Here is a 22,326-nt window from a genome sequence, read left to right on the forward strand (position 1 = left end):
TGTGTAAGAAATGGTTAGTAAAGTTCATTAATTTCCCAGTCAAATGAGAAGCAACCATTCTGGGTGGTGCTCATTTTCCAAGAAGCATAAAATCTCCCTCAAGTTGAGCTTGACTTTCAATGACTTCATGGACATGTCCATGCAGTTGTCTTGACAACAACACCAAAATGGATCACTATGGTCTTTTGGGATGCTGTTATTCTTCCCAGTTTCACCTTTCGCTGGCAATACAGTTTTCTGCTAACTCTCTCTTCTTTGTTCACACAACATGGGTGATTTGGAGAGTTAGTTTATCTTATAAGGGAGCATAGTGATCGAATGATTATTCTTTTGCACCAGGCCATTACAGTGCATTGGTTTCAGCCAAGCATTTTTAATATATCATGTGCTTCTTGCATATATGATCTCTTTATCCCATTCCTATCCCCCTTTTTTGTTGAGGAATATTAGAACAGTATTGTTGGTTTTTGTAATCTTAAGAAATCTCTGGATTAGATGATCCTTGGAGGTCTTCTAGCCCAATTCCCTCTCTGGGGCAGTACTCTTCAAACCACCCCAGACAAATGGCTGTTCAACTTTGTTTGAAAACCTACGGCAATGTAATACCTATAACTCCAAGCTGCAGGTTGTTCCACTGCTTAATAGCTCTCACAGTGAGAACAAATTTGAATCTCTTTGTGTAAAGCTTCCCTCTATTGGTTCTTATTCCACACTTATCCTATAGAGAATATGTCCACACTAGTTCTCTGAGACGGAGAGAGAATTTTGATAGTGAGCTTCATGTTAGAGCTAAAATCAAAATCATGTTTCTATGTACCATGTCTAATATATAGTTACTAAATTCTTCTGTGGCTCTCTGCTTTCGATCTACTGGTTATCCATAATACCTATAAGTTATAAAGAGTTTCACCTGTGGATTTCTGTAGATGAAGATGCTCTCCAAATCAGAGGAACAGGGCAGGACATTATTTCCTAATCAGTCTGCAATCTCTGCCCAAAATTGTTGTATTTAAAAGTTTTGGCCCCAGAAAAGGATATTTTTCTGCTTCTGGGCAGTTTTGAATATAACTGCTCAGTTTGATAATTTCTTACTCCACATACTTCATGAAATTGCACCATGCAGAAATGCCAAGCATACAATATAGGACAACATTTGAGGCAGTCAAGAAAATGTGATAGCTTCACAGAATTCTCCAGTTTTACAGGCATTCTAACAATTCATTTTCACCCCAGCTTGACTTCATTTCTCTTGAACATGAATGATCAAAACATAATTTCTATTTTTAAATAACCTTCACTGGTCCCTTATACGTGGATGTTAGGTATTCTGTGTTGCCACGAGCCACATATTGTCTAATATTTGCAAACAACAATATTGCATCTTTGGTTCACTGTCATCCTGTCATCCAATAATATACACTCCTTTTCATTTTTTCCAGATGATAACAAAATAAAATCTGATTCCAGGATGGGCAATTATATGCTTTTTGTTCTTTTTCTAACATTTTCAGTAGGTATTATTTTGGCAAGCACATGTAAAAAGAATGAGAGATGGAAGGGCACACATACATAGCCAGAGAGGGAGAGCTTTTCTTTCCCATGGATTGATATCCAGTTTCAAAGCTTGCCTTAGGAAAAGGTATTAATACTCACCAAGGGAAATATTTGCAGAACAGAATTAATAAGCAAGGGAGGGTCCAGTCACGGATTTATTTACAAGTTCTCTACTGAGGTCTTCCCAAATTTCCAATTCTACATTATAAGTGAAACATTAACTGGAAACTCAGTTCTTCTCAGGTCCTTTTCATCTTTCCTAACCTGGCATCTTCTGAGTGCATTATATTGTGGCCCGCCATCGGCCAGAGGAACTGGCAGAAGATTTGGACAGTGAGGAGGTTGGGGAGGAACATGGGCCCATCCTGGAAGTCTGGGAAAGGCTCTGTGTCAGAGACAGAGAGAGGGCCAGAACTGTATGCCAGTTATCAGCTACCTTCAGAGTCAGATATCAGTGAGGCAGATGAACAGCTGGAGCCTGTTCACAGTGTGCGCATGTGCAGAGTTGCCAGACGAAGGGAACAGCTAAAGAACAGGTGTCGACTTTGGAGTAAGGCCAAAGGTGGATGATGAATGGCCAGAGGAAAAAAAAGAGGAGTGAAAGGGGAGTGGAGTTTGCAGGAGACAATTAGTTCGCTTAATTGGTTTGTGACTCTCCGAGACTCCTTGACAAGTTTTGCAGATATCGGCCTGTCAGCTCTTTACGCCAGATAAGGTCTGTGACTGTAAATCCTCCCTTGAAAGACTTTGCTGGATGTGAATGAGCAGAATTCACAGTAAATTAATAAAGGGGTTTTTGTAGGGACAAGGAGTTTGTTTCATTCTCTTGGGAAGCCTAGGTCAGAACACATTATTTCCAATGATCAGCATCATTTGTGGGTGACACTGGCCAGTAGTTTTGGTCAGGAATTTTATAAGTGAGAAATACTTTTTTTTACAGTGCTACTGTTGTAGCCCAGCAGCAGCCGGCTGAGCTGTTGGTGGACTCTGATAGCGATGAACATTATGGGACTGCTCTGGAGGATGAAGAAGACTCTGGAGGGTGTTTGGAGTCAGAGCAGGGACTAGAGAGACCTGTTGGCCACCAGGTGGCATCTGGGTCAGGGAGCAGTGAGGAGGAACAGAGGGAGGCTGATATGCGTGTGCGTAGAGCTGAGAAGAGAAGGGAGTGGTTGTGGAGAAGACGTCATATAAGGAAATAGGGACAGGTGGCTACTGTTGTGGCCCCTCCCAAAGAGTTTATAGGTGTAGCAACAGGAGGGGAATCTTTGCAGAAAACAACAGTCCACTTTACTAGCTGTTGAGAAAGCATTCCGTAAGTCTAATCTTGGTTTCTTGAAGATAGCGTTCTAGGCTCCTAGCCAAGGGGTAGCTTTATCTCCATCATTAGTCGTGGCAGACAGCCAAGCCTGTGTCTGCATATTCATTAGAATCACGGGACAGAACAGCTACTTGCCTAAATTCTATCACATTTATAGGTATCAGTTATTCAATATTTTCCTTATCAGTATCATTGACTCTGCTACACTTTCTTTTTTTGCTTTTCAGGAAATCTTTGTTCCTTCTGTCCATGGATGCAGCTCCAACAAGGCAAGGCAATGCCAAAAAGCCAAAGCAACTTAAGTATCGCCCTGCATTAGATGAAGCAATACATATTCTGGTTTTTACTACACATAATTCTCGACTTACATCCATTCGTTTTGCGGCTGTTTGCAGTTACAACAGTACTGAAAAAAGGACTGACCATTTTTCATACTTACGACTGTTGCGTTATCCCCATGGCCACCCGATCAAAATTCAGATGCTTGGCAACGGGTTCATATTTACGACGGCTGCAGTGTCCCAGGGTCATGTGATTACCTTTTGCGACCTTCTGACCAGCAAAGTCCACGGGGAAGCCAGATTCACTTAATAATCATGTTACTAACTTAACAACTGCAGCTGTGGCCAGAAAGGTCATAAAACGGAGCAAAATTCACTTAACCACCATCTCACTTAACAACATAAATTTTGGGCTCAATTGTGGTCATAAGCCGAGGACTATCTGTATTGTATATCTTCTTTCCCTGTCCCACCTGAACAATCTCATATTTGTTGGGTCTAGGGTTTTTGTGCCCTTTCATGAATATATTGCCCATCAGTGCATTTCCACACACTACCCTCCCTTTTCTTTAATGGTTACTTGGAGATAATTTCTGTCTTGGATCATACAGTCCCAATGCTGCAATTTACTCGCTGACCTCAAAGGCACTTCCAAATTACAATTGTTTAGAAAAGCCCCTGTCTAGTGGCTTGTGTGTCTGTGTGCCAGTAGGTGTGTACTTTTTAAAAAATATATACATAAATGGTTAAACAGTGGGTGTGGATGAGAGGAACCAAAACAGAGGAAAACAAGGGCAGAAGGCTGATAGTATCAGGCTATGAGAGATACAGAAGGAAAAAACGATCACTATATTTTGGGCTGCAAGAGTGAGTCTGCTTCTTCTGTATTTATCACTGCCATAATTATTTTAATTGCACTGGATGGTTTATATTTAACCCTGTTTATGCGTATATGATCTTGTGAGGTTATGGTGACTCTGAATTCGAAGAAATCCAAGACCTGTAATTTAAATGTAGCTAACAAAATGAGGACGGAGGCCACTGAATTCTGAGCTTTTCCTAAATATAATAAAGGTAATGTACATCTTGGGGATTCTGTCGAATTGCAGGCACTTCTGCCTTCCCTGCCCATCCTTTAAAGTCCTTAATATGAGAGCTTACATTTCGCAGTGACTGCTTAGAATCCAAGCATTGCTCTCTGTCTGCATCAGGATAAGTGTAGCTTGGTTTGAGATGAAATATTTTCTGTCAATACAGTAGATTATCAGTTTGCATACTGGGGAAAGAGTTCTATACAAATAGGTGTTTGTGTACATATGTCTCTTTGGGCACAATATATAGCTACACACAAAAGATAAAACTGGTTGCTTTATCAGTTTTAATCTACATTACAATAATTCAGATTTCCCCCCTCCAGAAAGTTATTTGAAGCAAAACATAGCATTGATTTTATATTTGCTTTTTTTTTTAACAGACTCATATTTTTGCAATAACCACAAAAGTAGACAGTAGAAGACCTGACATGATCTCCTGGCATTAAGAATGCATGCCTTTACTAAATTTATTTGAAGTGCTGTTTTCCCCCTATTAGTGTTTTCTGGATATTGGCATCCAAATAGAAACCAGAGATGCAATGCTTGTAAATGACGATTCAGGTTTTAAAACTTAATTTTGATGGCTTTGTTCCTTTTCTGATTCTGGGGTCAATGAGCCATCTGTAGCCTAGGGAGAAGCTTAATTAAACTCAGATAGTACAGAAAAAGCTTCCAAGAATCTGCCTGCCTAATATTCCTCCCCACCCAGCATATCTGTCCTTCATGCACATCTGGATAAAAGCTTGCATTCAAAGAGCAAAGAAAGCAATAGCTTTAGGCACCATTTCCTCGAGTAATGCTGTGTTCCTGACAAGTATTGCAAATTCTTGCATCATATCAGAGCTACAGAACACCAAAAATGATAACCTGGCAACAATTCCTGTTGTGCAGGGTTATCAACTCAGAGTCAAAGGAGATTTTATCATTTTTCTAATGGAATGTTTTTTAAAGTGTGATCCAAGGACCCCTGGGGGTCCTTTAAGACCCTCTCAGGAGTCTGCAGAATCAAAATTATCCGTCAGCCTATGGTGAAAAATAATACAATATTAAAATCCCATCAATCATGTGAAATGCCAGCGGGAGCAAATGTGTCAATTTTAACTTTTAATATAGTACATTTCAATGAATATTTCAAATAAAAACTCTTGGCTTACTCCATAATTTTTTTTTTATAATGGTAAAGATCCGGAGCAGTGGTGAGATTCAATTTTTTTTACTACCGGTTCTGTGGGCGTGGCTTGGTGGGCGTGGCTTGGTGGGCGTGGCAGGGGAAGGTTACTGCAAAATCCCGATTTCCTCCCGATCAGCTGGGACTCGCGAAGCAGAGAACAGATGGGGGTGGTGCCAGTCAGAGGTGGTATTTACCGGTTCTCTGAACTACTCAAAGTTTCCGCTACCAGTTCTCTAGAACTGGTCAGAACCCAGACCAGAGGGAACCATTCCCTCTAGTCTGGAGAGGGGAAACAAATTAAACCACTCATCTATTTTTAGTATATCAAATATTCTTCTCTCAAGCCTTTGAATGCTGGTTCTGTAGGGTAGGAGGCCTAAATCATGCATCCAGTGATTTGATTGTATTGATGGCGTAGCTCTAAACAGGGTGATGTTCAGAAGCACTGAAAGTGATCATCTCCACCTTTCAGTTACAAGATGTGGAACATTTCTTAGGATTTCCCCCCACATTGATGACTGTCACCAATCTGCCACAACATTCTATGACATTCACCCTAAGAAAATCGCATAAAAAAGTGAATGTGCCCAATTGCTTTCAGCTTCCACTGACTGTGACAGTGTAGACCACAGAGAGCCCTGGAGAGAGTATCAATTGACAATGACTTCCTTGATGGAGCAAGTAATCAAGCCCTTTTACAACGCTCGAGTGTCATTTATGGGATAGGCAATCTGAAAGAGCACAGCTGCAATTATGGGACATTCATTCACCAGCTAACAACAAGAGGCAGAAAGAGGTTAAGAGAACAAATGTAAATACCACATTTTCATGGCATCAAATTCAAGTGGAAAGGACAGAAGAATCAATTCTCCATTCGCCTTTCAGAATCCACATCTTCTCAACAGCCTGTCTGGAGGACAGTACAGCTTTAGCAACTTCAGATCGGACCAGAAAGGATTTAACCACTGGAGCAAATTGCTTGGAAAGCTATCAGGAGAACTTTCTGCTCGGCTGTTCTAACCATTCTTAGAAAGTGCAGCAAGCCTCAGCAGTAGAAGGTATCTTCAACCTCTTGTAAAGTATCAATGGCTTCTGGAACTATGAAAAGATGAATGAATTCACTATGAATGAATTCACTATGCCAGTGTTGCATCACCTAGCACTAATTACTATGTGGTCTTTCTGTGGCCATCAGAACCTGCTTTGGGAGTTTTAATGTTGGTTTCTTTGGGGGGGAAAAATTCCCCAATTCTAGTCCTCTAGGCAAAATTTTGCAAAAGAATATGTTTGCTGTGAGCAGGATTTTGTAAGGAAAGTAGCAGAGCAATTAGCAGGCTTTTAAAAAGTTTAGCTAATTTGAGGTGCCATATGCAGTGAACTAGTGATTTGTTTATGGTTTTGTGCTGCCCCAGATAATTGGGTTAATTGAGAAAGCCACGCATTCATGCGATGTGCATATACAGCTGATGGTGAAATAAACTTCGCAGTGGCAATAAACCAGTGAGAAATAATGCTATCCATTTTGTCACAAACATTGCTAAAAAGTATCTCTGAACTTATTTACTCTATAATTGCTTTTTCTCATTGTCCTCAAATCAAATTAGTAGAGAATAACTTAGTAATAAGCATAAAGTTAACTATCATCATTCTAAATTATGATCTATTTTGTTCCTCATATAACAAATGGTAACTATACTAAAGACATGGGCAATATCTATATTTTCTATATTATTTTTCCTTGGACTTTACTATTTATTATTTTTCATCCCCTCCTCCTAGTTTAAAATGCAATTCTGGCTAACACATCACAGATCTGATAAAGTAGATTCAATAGCATAAAAGCTTATGTCATCATACATTTAGCATTTTTAAAAAATGTTTATAAAGTTTTTTATTGTGTTCTCTTTAGGCATAGGAGTCAGCTTAATACTCCATTGTTACTCCATGCTCTCTCTTTAGCCTGGATCCCATAGAAAGGCAAAATTGTTACTCTTTAGACCATGGCTGTCAAACTCACAGCCCACGGCCAGGATGCATCATGCGCTAGCTACGCCCATGGCCGGTTTAGCAAAGGGCAAAAAAGTCCTGATACGTCACATGACACCACTGTGACGCCGAGAGTTTGACACTCCTGCTTTAGACACTTATTAGAGAATAAGTCCTATTTGCACCAATGCAACATATCTCTTGTGAGATTATAAGTGAACATAAGTCTATTGATATCAAAGGATTTAAACACCTATGGTTAGCCTAATAATTAATCTAAAGAAGGCAAGTATGTTAGTATTGGGAATTTGTGATCCTAAAAAATAGATTGAATGTTGAAATCATATTTTTTTTGTTATAGACCTCATGCTTCTGCAATAAAAATGGTGTGTGTGTGTATGTTTGTGTGTGTGTGTGTGTGTGTGCGTGTGTGTGTGTGTGTTACAGCTAGCCTGCAGTGTCTGGTTTCTTTTTTTCAGAGTTGTGAAGATCTATGAGCCACAGAAGTCTTTAAAATAACACACCTTCTGGCAACGTCTGTCATCATCCAAATGAGGAGGTGAAGTGAAGTTGTATGAAGCTCATTTCATTCACTGGATTGTCTTTGAGAGCAAAGCAGCACCCTTGCCATACCCTCAGGCGCCTTAGTTCTGAATTTCTTACAGTATATATACACTTCAGGAAGAAATGGAGCAGGTGAAAGTGGGGGAATCAGTTTTAATTGGATTTCCTTTACATAAAACTATTGTTGCAAGGAAAAACTCACTTTTCAATAGTGGCAGATATCTGTTCCTTGGGTGCAGGATGACGGCGAAGGTTTGTTCTCCGAGCTTGTGGATTGGTATCCCAATGTTTTGTTACCAGGATAGGTAACATCTTCGAAGGAGTTTAGGCAAGGGTGAAATCAACGTACCTTTGCCACCAGTTCACAGGACCTTCTGTGCATGCCCAGAGCATCAAAAACAACGTGATGATGTCCAGGCGGGTGGGTAGAGCCTGCTACTGAGCGCACCTGCAAAGGTAAGTAGAACAGTGAAGGGGAGGAAATCCGCGGTATTTCCGATGATCAGCTGTGCCACGTGATTAAATTAGCTAGAAAGCAGGAAATCCGACGTTTCTAGCTAATATAAACCGTGTGTCACGACTGATCATTGGAAATACTGGTACGCCTGAATGGGTAGCATTTTTTTACTACTGATTCAGATGAACCGGTAGCATTTTTACTACCAGTTCAGGCGAACCAATCTGAACCGGTAGCATCTCACCCCTGAGTTTAGGGGATGTCAGTGTCATTCCCTAAACTCCGCTGAAGATGTTACCTAGCCTGGTAATGAAACATTCGGATACCAATTCACAAGCTCGGAGAACAAACCTTCACCCTCAAAAAAGTCACTTTCCAGATTTTGATTTATGATAATAGAAGAGGAGCCTTCTGCTTTTTTCTCATTCCTTAGATCAACCTTCTCTCAATATGGTGCTGAGCAGGTGTGTGTTGGATTGCAACTTACATCATTCCCATCCACACAACCAGTGTCCAGGCTCTCTTGAAATGATGGGTTTTAGAATGTCAATATCTCTGGAGGTAATCAGATTTAGGAAGGCTGCTTTTCATTAGTGTTATGTCCTTGGAGATATGACCGGAGACTGCCTATGGACACGAGAGAGTCCCTGATTGGACAAGGCGCGCCATCCGGCCGGCGGGAGAATTGCAGCCCTCTCATTGGTTCCCCGCCTGACAGCTCTTAGTATAAATAGCTGTCAGGCGGGCAAGTTGTGTTCCGCTCTGTTATCTACTTGTGAAGTTGTTAATAAATAGCAGTTACTGAACCAGTCACCTCCTCGTTATTACTGAACGCAAGAACATAAAAGTTACCTCTAAATTTCTCACTAAAGAGAAAGTAAAAATTGGTTTTTAAGACCTAGCCAGTATAATAGTTTTCCTCACATTTACCTAGCCCTGTGCAGGCTAAAAATTCTGGGAACTGAAAGCCATCATGCTGAAAATTGCCAAGGGAGAGAAAATGGTCGTATTCTAACTGGCTTCAATATGAAACGGCCTTAGGCCTAGTATTAAACTAAGCCTAAGCTGTCTAATACTGTTCCACTTTAGCTTCTATATACAGAAACAAACTTGATTGGCATTTGAACATTCCTTCAATATTGGTGTCAGGCTAATGTTTTCTTTTGTACCTGAAAGCAACAGGTAAGCCACATGGCAAAGAGGTCTCTGTCATCCCTGCCAACTTTTGTGGCACTCCTCTTTCTAACAACTGCTGCTTACAGCCTTCATTTCATTCTGCGTAATGGTACAGTTGGCCCTCATCTGTGTCCATCTGCTCTATACTGGTAACTGACTGTCAAAGGACCTCAGCATTTTTGGGCAAAGCTTTCCCCCAGCCTGGCAACCTGAATGCTATTTGACTTCAGAAGATGGAAAAGAAAGCATGGATCATTTACTTGCAAGGCACATGCTATGCCATAGAGGCATAGAGTGTTTGTTTATTTGTTATTTTTTTTTCTCCAGTGCAATAATTATCAGAATGAGACAATCCTAGGTAACAAAACAGCACCACTGAGAAGAAGTAAATCTCAGGACCAAGCCGCCTGCTTTCTTATCTATGCTTGACATATTTACCCCTTAACAAATGCTGAACTGTAGGGACTCTTGATCCTTCACAGTTGGGCCCAATGGCTATACTGAATGGATGCAAGGATGCTAGTTGCAACACTTTTGGCAGGCACAGTTTGTGCATTGACATACCCTATTTCTCCCCAAATAAGAACTAACCAGAAAATAAGCCCTAATGTGTCTTTTGGAGCAAAAATTAATATAACACCTGGTCTTATTTTCGGGAAAACACAGGTAGGTTGCTGTATTAGCTGTAACCCTATTTGATTGCAAACATTTATTGCTGCCTCCTAAAGATTAACAACTAAGCAGATTTTTGTGATGGGACAGTAGTCTTCGCTCCCACCCGGATAGTAATGTAATTTTTAACAAATTGGTTAACTCGTTAGAAACTGGATTCATCTATTTACTGATGGCAAGAACTCCACACAATGCTTGGAGTCCGCTTCTTCTAAATGTTAGCCCCCAGGTAAGTTGCACTGAGTTACTTTTTCAGTAGTATTATTTTTATATGTTACTATATCACAAAATCAAGAGTGAAGGAGTGCTGCTTTAAGTCAGATTAAGCCTTGGATTATTCATTCCGGGGACTTATTAGGGTACTTGGAAGCTTGACACTTTAATGGCCTAGTGGTCTTCTGTAATTGAATGTGGAAATGGCCTTGGGAGACATGAGGAAGCCAGAGGGGCATAGCAAATGACTCAGAAGGGGCCCTTCTTAGTTTCTTGGACTAGTAAAGGCAAAGGGGTAGAGATATATATTTCAGATTTGCAAGATTGCTTTGTTTATACTGGGAGCTGAAATTGAGTGGACACAGAAGGTACCAGGTGAGAATGTAACCTTAATGTAACCTTATAATAAAGTTAGAGTTAGGATAGATTTCTTATTTGGACCACTGCACCAGCATCTTCACATGTACAGGTGGTCCTCGGTTTACAATAAGTTCACTTAGTGACTATTCAAAGTTACAATGGCACTGAAAAATGTCACTTATGACCATTATTCACACTTATGGCCGTTGCAGCATCCCCATAGTCATGTGATTTCACATTTGGATGCTTGACAATTGACTGACATTTATGATGGTTGCAGTGTCCCTGGGTCATAGGATCAAGCTTTTGCGACCTTCCGACAAGCAAAGTCAATGGGGAAGCCAGATTTACTTAACAACCGTGCTACTAATTTAACAACTGCAATGATTCACTTAACAAATGTGGCAAGAAAAGTCATAAAATGGGCAGAACTCACTTAACACATTTCTCACTTGGCAACAGAAATTTTGGGCTCAGTTGTGGTCATACATTGAGGACTACCTGTGCTAAATTTCAATCCCCATCATGACCACTCAGCACTCAGTTTTGCTATCTGAGAGAACTTTGTATGACAGATGGCAGAGAGCGCATTTGATCATTTTACTACTTATTATTCTTGGTCCACAAGAATGGATTCCAAAACCCATGCTGAAGGTTGTCCTTTCATTGATAACGTAAGCACTGTCTCCCATCTGTCCATATGGGAGAACAGGAGTTAACCTATTCTCCAAAGCACCTGAAGGCAGGACAAGAAACAACAGATGGAAACTAATCAAGGAGAGGTATAACCTAGAAATAAGGAGAAATTTCCTGACAGAAGAATGGATCAAGAGAACTGTTTGCCTCCAAAAGTTGGGGTGCCCCATCATTGGAGGTTCTTAAGAAGAGATTGGACATCCATTTGTCTGACCTCCAAGGTCCCTCCCAACTTTTATTTTGCATAATGGCTACAGTTTCCCCAGCAGTGGCCATTAAAGTGGCCCTTGCCAAACCAGAATACCAGGAGCAAGGAACAGGATAAAAAAAACCCAAGCAGGATATTTTTAATGGACAATCCAACCAAAGAGAAGGATGATGTAAACAGTTATGAAGCAATGTTAAAATATGTCCAAGATTTTTAGGAGGTTGTACCCACACACAAACACAATTTGGTAAGGATATCGATATAAGCACTCAGCACTTTCTGATTGCCTTGGCCACTAGCTCAGAAGCCAGAACAGGTTTGAGTTTGAGAGTGAAATCTCATACATGCGTGGACCAAAGTGCTCATACTTTGTTCATACTGGGAGCTGAAATTCAGTGAATACAGAAGGTACCAGGTGGGAAAACCACCCTATTGTGTAAAATATCTTAAGTGAGGGTAGATATCTAGGTAAATGGAAGCACCTACAGCACTTTTGGAGTTAGGAAAAATATGAATAAGGTTGTCCTAAACTCATTCTGTCTTAGGAAAGAAGTTATATTTAATAAACAGCTGGAATAGGAATTTCAGAAGTTTATTGTTGTTAAAGATGTTGTCACCAAAATCCATTTTTATGTTCAACTTGCAGTTGCACACTTTCAACTTATATGTGGGAACACTCCATACCACCTCCCAGTTGACAACTAACTTATACAGATATAGTACATTTGTGTTGATAATGGTTTCTTGACAGACAATGGTATAGTTAGATGGACTGTCTAGTTAATGCAGTATAGGAAAATTGCCCTCTGCTGGCTGGACAAAGCATGAATCAATATGCTTAAGTCCCTGGCGAAAAGTATACAATGGGTTCCCCTTTGGCAGAATTTTGCCAAAAAACAAACAAACTAATCTTAGAATTTCAGCACAAGCAGCAATTTTGCAGAAGAACAAGCAGCAGATGGCTGACATGAATAATGGCACTAACAGTGACTTTCCCTGAACTGGGATAGTTAAGCAGGAAAACATATAATGAGTGAAGCATACTTGATAGACCCGGGCCTAGTAATGCGAAGCAAAGAGAGGGGCTACCAATTTTGTAAACGTATTTTTTGCAAGTATATCATGCTGAAGGAATGTGCTCAGCCATTTACTACTCCAGAAAGCTGTGATATTTAGGGAGGTAAAGCTTCTATATTGTCATGACAGTAAAAAAAAAACCAACAACAACTCAGGAGGATTTCCAAGGCTCAAAAGTGGAAGTGTACAGATGAAGTAATGTATGGGCACTTTGACAATGCAGCAGCCTCCCCATTACATCAGTGACTTAGGACTACTCAAAGAGTTGAAAATCTACCAGAGTGCCTCCCGAGGGCCTTTGTCATATGCTTGAAATATGCGAGAAATTATCATTGTTCTCTTTTTACAGTTTGGTAGCTCTATGAGCCTGTTGGAGACAGGTGACAAAAAAAGCATCTAGGAGGAACAGTAGGAATGAGAACGACCTATTTACCTATAGATAGTCTTGTTGTGGAGTCCTGGGAATAAAGCACAGTGCAAGCAAGCACACTTCGTAGATGTTTGCTTGTAAGGCTGTACAACATCCACTGAACAAACCCCAGGGGAATTTCACATTTTCTTGGCTCTGCTTGAAGACCTTCAACTCTACTTTCCTTGGCTTGTATCCTCATGTTCTTCAAGTGCCAGAAATGGAGAAGCTAAACACACACACACACAAACAGAGGTTTTAAAATAAAAACTGGTTTTGGCAATGCTTGTTCCAGTGCGTGGAGGTGATGCATGTTTGAGGCACATTGCAAATTATGAACCCTTTAAAAATAACAATTAAGATTTTTAGGAGATTGCAAAGAATAGATACCGTAAGAATTCTCATCTAAAACTTTTGATAACGTAAGACACTTTGGAACTATTTTGCATCAGCTTAGGTTGGAAGCATCTGGTAGCATTCTGTCTATTTTAATTGACAGAGGCTGCTAATTAGAGGTCTTTCCCATCCATTGTTGATCCCCCCCCCTTCATTAACCAGAAATGCTAAGAACTAAAACTGGAAACTTTGCATATGATATTTATATTCCATTATTAAACTTTTTCCCTTCCTTTAAAGGAAGGCAATGGCCATAATCTTTGTGATATCAGGATCTAAGTTTTCTTCTGGCACCAAGTGGCAGCAGTTCCAAAACAGTGACAAAAAGAGAGGGAGAGGGAGAAGGAGATAGTGAAAGAAAGAGAGGGGGGAGGGAGGGAGGGAGGGAGGGAGGGAGAGATAGAGATAGAGATAGAGATAGAGATAGGTAGAGATAGAGAGATAAAAAGGCAGCTTTCCAGTCAAGTTAGATAGTTTGGTTACATTTTGGCCTTCTTGGTGATTGAAACATTCATTCATAATATTAATAAATGCATTCATGGGATATATATTCCACTTGCCTTCCAAGAATTCAGCACAGGATTTGAGAATTCAGCCTTCATTACCATGGCTCAGACTGGAAGACTCCCGGAATTCATAATCCAATGAAGATAAGTTATCAATTTTTGACCATGCTAATTAGAAGGGGGGAATTATGTCCTCATCGCCTCATCCCTATGCTCACAATCATCCATACTATGACACAGCATCCATCTTTCTGCTTGTTTTCAAATTTAAATGTAAAAACAAAATCTGCATTGTCAGTGCACTGAGGCCAGAACTAGGCTAGGCTTACTCAACCTGCCCTTTTCTGGCCCTGTATGGCAGGTGTGGGTCAGTTTCAATGTGTGGAAAATTAAGCATGTCTGTTAGATACTTGCTCTAACTACAGTAGTTTCCACCAGGATCCTCTGCTCCAGTGGGAACAGAGGTTTAATCCTATTGGTCGAAGGGTCTGACAGCTCCCTATAAAAGGGCTGCTGTCAGACTCAACCTTCGCTGGATTGTTCTCACTTGTTGCACTTAATAAAGAGCTGTTGTTACCGTTAAGCCTGTGTGTGCCTATCCATTACCCAATCTAACAATGTCCAGTAATGGAACAGCTCTTATGGGATTGTTGTAGGATTATGTATGCATCGCAGCAGCAGGAAAAGAAGGTTAATGATTTATTTAATAATTTCATCCCTATTCATATGATAAGGCTGTTTTGGACTAAATCCAAACTATACCACCAATCGAGCTTTCCTATTCACATGCTACATTCACTTCCTAGATCCAATTTAGTGTATCAGGTGAACAAGGACTAGAAGTTTGCTGTTTTTGTGGATTGTCCGGAGGCACCACAAAAAAAAATTAATTAATTTTTAAAAAGGAACAATACAGCTAGAAAATCAACTTACGTGTCTCCATAGAATCAAGATCACGTGAAGTGTTAATACCACTTTATAATGCCTTGGTAAGGCCACACTTGGAATACTGCATTCAATTTTGGTCACCAGGATGTAGAAAAGATGTGGAGACCCTAGAAAGAGTGCAGAGAAGAGCAACAAAGATGACTAGGGGACTGGAGACTAAAACACATGAAGAATGGTTGCAGGAACTGGGTATGCCTATTTTCATGAAAAGAAGGACTACGGGAGACATAATAGCAGTTTTCCAATATCTCAGGGGTTGCCACAAAGAAGAGGGAGTCAAACTATTCTCCAAGTCACCTGAGGGTAGAACAAGAAGCAATGGGTGGAAACTAATCAAGAAGAGAAGCAACTTGGAACTAAGGAGAAATTTCCTGACAGTTACAACAATTAATCAGTGGAACAGCTTGCCTCCAGAAGTTGGGAATGCTCCAGCACTGGAAGTTTTTAAGAAGATGTTGGATAACCATATATCTGAAGTGGTGTAGGGCTTCCTTCCTAAGCAGAGAGTTGTACTAGAAGACCTTCAAGGTCTCTGCCAGCTTTGTTATTCTATTCTATTCTATTCTATTCTATTCTATTCCATTCCATTCCATTCACCATGAAACTAAAACAGCACGATAAACTTTAGTGATACTTAGGAGAGATAGCCAATCCAGAATTCTTCTTCACTCCCTGTTCCAAATCAAAGGAAGAATGATAGACTGCAGGTTTTAGAGACATTGGAAGAGACTTGAATTTGCTTCTATGTGCATCTTAGTGGGAGATCTCTTCAGAAACTGTTAGAAGCATTTATTTGTTGAAGTGCTTAAGTGCTTGTTTTCAGCTACTCCCAACCTGTGTATCTTCATAAATTAAAAAGTAACTCAATATGTCCTACAAAGCCTGGATACTGGATTGTGTAAACAAACTGTGGTTAATTAACCACAAGTAAGCTGTCACAGGAAACTGGGTGCTGCATAATGAAGGGAAGCTTTGCATTTCCCAGTGCAAATGAGAACAGTTCTTCTCTGGCATGCTGAAATGTCCTGCTTCAGACTTTGGGAAACAGAGGTAGCAAGGTTTGAGGAATGCTAAATTCATGGGAAGCAATCAATGGGGTGTGATTTAATTCACAACCAGAATGTTCAGGGTCTGCCTGGTACCCTTTCTTCTACCAGGGGATTTTTTTTTTTTTACTCCCATGCATAGAAGAACAAACGTATGAGGAAGAGAAAGGAAACGTGGAGTTCTAAATGCTGCTCACTCTCCTTTTATCTTAGGTGAATGTGGAAGTGGATTAACGTTTGCATCTTGGCCTTTAGGTAAGTGGAACAAGCCTTTATCCACCTCAGATTCAAGCCTTCTTCATCCTGTGTTTATAGTGCGTTTGTTCCTCTCTGCATTTGTTCCCAGCAGGAGCCAATAGAGGGTGCCAAAAGAACGGATATGGCGACCCAAGCTGCAGAATATCCTTCTTAGCTTTTCTTCCTTCCAACTTGCTATTTGTCCAATTCAGCGGAAGCCTGAATTGTTGTTGGTTTTTAAAATTGGGTTTTGCAGTGCAAGAAAGTTACACTTCTCTTTCTCTCTCCCGCCTTCTCATTTTTCTCCACCAATGCACTGCTTCTTCTACAAAAGCTCATTATCTGTGTCTGATCCTCCCCAGAGCTGAAGCTGAAGAATACTGTGACCTTCTCATTCCAAAAAAAAAAAAAAGACAACAAATGCACTTGCACATACGGTGCTATTCCCTGTATAAGATACACTTTGCAGAAAGAAGTGGGAAGGCTCATTGCCTTGCTTGCAACAGTCTGATGTGGCAATTAGCATGGGCATCCCAAGCCTGAAAAGTCAAGAGGCAATATAAAAACAAGGCAGGCATTTAAAACAAGAATGCTCTAAACCTGGTTGTAGCAACTCATTTACCTGCAATTATAGGAATCCTGATCTTGCCCTGTTGTTCATTCCTAGTTACTACCGTATTTTTCGGAGTATGAAACACCGGGGTATAAGACGCGCCAAGATTTTGAAGAGGCAAATTTAAAAAAATTTTTTGCACTCTGCAGACCTCCCAAAAATGGGTCCGTTTTTTTTTTTTAACAAAAAAGAGCATGAATAGCCTTTAGGAGGCTTGTAGAGTGCTCCTGGGGGAGGGGGCAAAATGAGCAAAAAAACGGCCCGTTTTTTGTAAAATAATGGACATGCATAGCCTTTAGGAGGTTTATAGAGTGCTCCTGGGGGCGGGGGGGGGGGAAATTGAGCAAAAAATGGCCCATTTGTCACTCATTTCTCCCCTCCCCAGCACCCAGGAGCTCTCTGAAAGCCTCCTAAAAGTTATGCATGGTCATTTTGGTTAAGAGGGTGGGGTTTTGGGAGGCAAAAAATGCTGTATTCACTGTATAAGATGCACCCAGATTTTCAGCCTATTTTTTGAGAGAAAAAGGTGCGTCTTATACTCTGAAAAATATTGGTAGGTATAATCTAAGCCTCTTTTACAACTTTTAAAGCTGTTTAGAGTTTATTGGGAATTTAGATTCCTGTTCTGACCCCCCCTTCCTCCTTCGCCCACACAGAACACGCTCCGGAACAATACAAATGAACAGGGTTTATTTTACAGACAGACAGGAAGTTCCATGGCAGTAAGCCACCACGACAAAGCTCACAAATACAAGACCAAAACTTCTTGCAGGAGTCCTTTGTTGACTGCTGCAAAGGGAGTATGCACAGTCAACCCTTTTATAGCCTGAAGAGGAGTCTCCTGATCAACAGCTGAGAGCCCTTACCGCTGATAATTACGCCCTCACTCCTTGCGTCTATGGGCGTGGTGGTAACGGGCATCCAGGAACTCCCTGTTAATCTCTGACTCACTGTCTTGTGACTCCTCCCCACTGCTCCAAGGCATGACATCAGGAGCCCTCCTCCTCTGACTCTCACCGCTGCTCCATGCCTCAGGCACCTCCTGGTAGCCGACCAGACTCTCCGATCCCTGCTCAGAGTCGGAATCCTGTCCAGGGTCCTCCACATCCTCCTGAGCCGACTCATAGGGACCCTCACTTTCGGAGTCTGGTGGCAGCGGCAACAGCTCCTGCTGGGCCACAACAGATTCCCAAACCTGGAAGTAACATACTTGACAAAAATAATCTGGGAAACTTTTAGATGCCAGTAAAGAGAGGCAGTTAGGTGTCGTGTTGAAGATATCAAGGAGAGAAGCAACCTGCAATTAAGGAGAAACAGCCTAACAGTGAGGACAATTAACCAGGGGAACAACTTGCTTTCAAAAGTTGTCAGTGCTTCATCACTGGAGATTTTAAAGAAAAGACTGGACAACCCCTTGTCTGAAATGGTTTAGGGTCTCTTGCTTGAGCAGGGGGCTGGACTAGAACAGCATTTCCCAAGCTGTCTGGGTTGGCAATCCAGCACGGGGGAAAAGAGGGAAGAAGGGATGGTTTTATGTGAGCTTCATTTGTCCACTGCTCAAGCAAATGGGGCTGCGAGCACCAGCACCCGCAACTTGTTCGAGTGCCAGCCCACCACTCACACAGCCCGGTTGCAAATAGGCCATGGCACCACAGCAAACAGCCCTGGACTATAGAAGACCTCCAAGGTCCCTTCCAGTTCTATTCTCATTATTGTTAAGATATCAGGCTAAAAGCCAGGAGACTAGAAGTCAGGGGTGTCCAAACTTGGGAACTTTAAGACTTGTGGACTTCAACTCCCAGAATTCTGGGAGTTGAAGTCCACAAGTCTTAAAGTTCCCAAGTTTGGACATCCCTGCTATAAGTTCTAATCCCATTTTAGGCACAGAGCCTTTTGGATGACCTTGGGCCAGTCATTTTTTTTCAGCCCTGGGAATGAGGCAATGGCAAATAAGTTCTGAAAAATCTAACAAAACAGCAGGAACTTGACCAGGCAGTGGGCAAGGTATCATCCTCTAAAGATGCTTTCCAAATTCTTTTTATAAAGCACATCCTGGTGACATTGTCTTTGCCTAATCCCCAGCCTATACCTCAGGCAGCTTACTGTTGAACAATGGTCTGTGTAATGCCTGATCAGTTCTGTGTAATTTGTTTGTATAACGCTTGGACATTCAACCCAATATAACACAACCAGACAAGCTGTGGAAAGGATAACCCTGCCATACATCAAAAACATCTCAGAAACTACAACAGACTATTACAATTACCTGGCATCACTGTAGCACACAAGACAACTAAAGCTCTCCAAAACATCCTAAGTAAACAAAATGACCCAGCAGCCCAGAAGAAAAAAACAAGTGTTATTTAAAATATAAAGTGTAAGGACTGCCACTATGTAGGATAAACAGGCAGAAGACTCACAGAGCACATCCGTGAACACCAACTAGCAGTTAGAAGACATGATGAAAACTCTTTACTCTCTCAATACAGGGATAGACTTAACCATAGCTTCAATTGGAAAACTGTGAGCATCCTAGACTAAGACAAGTGCAAAAATGCTAGCGAATTCCTGGAATTCAGACAAATCAGCCATCAACAGGCACATATGCATAAATAGCATCTATATACCATTCAAAAGAGACAACCCAAAAGCCGAAAGGGAAACAAAAGGACAAAACACTTCTTTACCTGCAATCAACACCCAGATATGCAGAGACTAATTCCAAGATCAACATTGGACCAACAATCAAGAAGCAAACAATACCACAGCCAGGGAATTGCTAAACAAGCTAACAGTAGACAACAGTCCAATTGAGGAACCACCGAGACCACTCTCACCATCAATGACAGAGCAAGCCACTAGTATATAAACTGAGAGCAAACCCCTCTGTCTGTTAATACTGATGATGTTACCTAGTTTGGTAATGAAACATCTGCAAGAAAACAACCAAGCTCAGAGACCACCAAGGACCTGCAGTTCAATCCTAAGCAACAAATATTCTCTTCTATCAGTATAATACTCTGTTTCCCCCAAAATAAGAGTTCCCCGGATAATAATCCCAATCAGCTTTTGAGTGCATGCGCTAAAATAAGCCCTCCCCAGAAAATAAGCCTTCCCAAAAATATTGCAACACAGTAGCAGCCATGAGGTGACCACGCTCGCCGCCTCCTGCACCTCAAAAATAAAAAGACCTCCCCAAAAATAAGGCCAAGTGCTTATTTCAGGGATCAAAAGAAAATAAGACCCTGTCTTATTTTTGGGGAAATATGGCACTATATCTTGTAAATTCTTGAACTTTTGAACAATTGCTATTATAATTGCTAATATAATTTGTGTACTAAGATGGAATATTTCTAAATTTCATCATGGCTTCATCTCTTTCAGTCTAGGCATCTACATTTATTGTAAGCATATTAATTCTTATAGTAAGTAGTTTATGAAGCTAATGTGTTTTTGAGAAATAACCTGTCTTTTGCTCATAACGTAATCTGACTATTTTATTAGTGCACACCTTCCTATACATTCTTTAGGGAAAATTCCAATGATCAAATACAATTCCACTGAAATTAATTTGTGCCTTTTAAGAAGGAATTAGGTGTCCCACCAAACCTGTCATTTACATTCTGTAAATGGAATCTTGATTAATTCCATTTAATGTGTTTCTTGAAACTTTCCCTCCAGTCTTTGATTTTCTGTAGGTTCTTGCAATCACCTTGGTGCACACAGAAGCTCATGTCATGGGACCAGTGGTGGGATTCAGCCAGTTCGCACCTATTTGGGAGAACCAGTTGTTAACTTTCTAAGTAGTTCAGAGAACCAGTTGTTGGAAGAAATCTCATTTTGTTTTTTTTCCATTTTACAGGGCTAATCCTGTAAGAAAGGCAGGAAGGAAACATTCTGATGTTGTTTCTAGCCTAATCTTTATTGCCCTGCTTACAGAAACTGCCTCTCCAATTAACCCTTATTACATTGTAACAACTAAGGCAAAGCGCCCATCAACATGAGTAATGTTGGGTTGGCCATGCCCACCCAGTCACATGACCACCAAGCCCTGCCTACCCAGCTGGTCATTAGGGCACAGAGCTAGTTGTTAAATCATTTGAAACCCACCAATGCATGGGACCTAGAGTGAAGTCCTGTAGAAAAGAATTTGGGCCGTTTCCTGTTGGTACAAGTGACAGGTTGGCAGTGTAGAGCTACTCCAAGCCTCTGATCTATCACTAGGGTTATTTTGGGATGTGGGCAGAGACATGTTCAAAAATAGCCAATTGACAGGTTACAGGTATGAATCACCTCTGCACTTCCAACTTGTCAGCTGGGCAATTTGAAAGGTGACGAAGCTTGCTCTTCTAGGTACCCATCTACAGTCACCCAACCTTGCCCATTATACATATAGAAGAGCAATTGGTAGTTGTTTTCATGAAGCAGTAGGAAAGAAAAGAAGCCAGGAATCCACTAATCACTTTGCTAAACGTGTCCTACATTAAAACTGCAAGAACAGCACCACTCACCAACCTCATTACTGAAAGAAACTCTGCTGCTAATCACCATATTAAGACTGTCTAGCCACTATGGATCAATCAAATGGCGTGATCAAATCGGGTGTCTTAACATGACTTTCTATATAATGCAAAAAATAAACAAATGGACACACTTTTTAAAAATGTCCAATATCAAAAATTATGAGTTTAAGATTATAACAAACAGATGTAACATGTCCTAAAATCAGAGATCATTGACTTGTTTGTTGGAATTAGAATTGAACTTTATTCTTTATTCCATAATTCTTATGTTATTAATATTTATTTTTAAAGATGATTCGGTTATTAATAAAACTGAACAATGGGTGAGCCTGTATAAAAACTTCCACTTTTGTCTAATATACTTAAAATTCTAAGGGTTTGCACAGCTGCTTAAAAAATCAGGCCCAAACTGAAAACAGAACAAATAGACTATCTACCTTTTAATACTGGAAATGCAAGTAAATTCTTAATCTAATATGCCAGGATTTTAGGGGTTTTAAAACATAATTCTGTAGTGAGTTCACAGTGGAATAAATCCAATTTCATTTTCATTCAATCACCCCCTCTCCCAAATTAATTCATGTGGTTATCAGTTTGTTAAAAAATGTAAGTAAAATTAACATAGATATATCTCTAAAAATATGAACTAATCACGAAGTTACATTCTTAGAATAACAGAGTTTAGAAGACACCTTGGAGGTCTTCTAGTCCAACCCCCTGCTTAGGCAGGAAACCTTACGCCACTTCAGACAAATGATTATCCAATATCTTCTTCATTGTCGCAACATTTATTCTTCCCTATAAATTAATGGGTATTT

Source organism: Natrix helvetica (genome assembly GCF_964273705.1).
Source record: "Natrix helvetica genome assembly, chromosome: 1".
NCBI classification, from domain to species: domain Eukaryota; kingdom Metazoa; phylum Chordata; class Lepidosauria; order Squamata; family Natricidae; genus Natrix; species Natrix helvetica.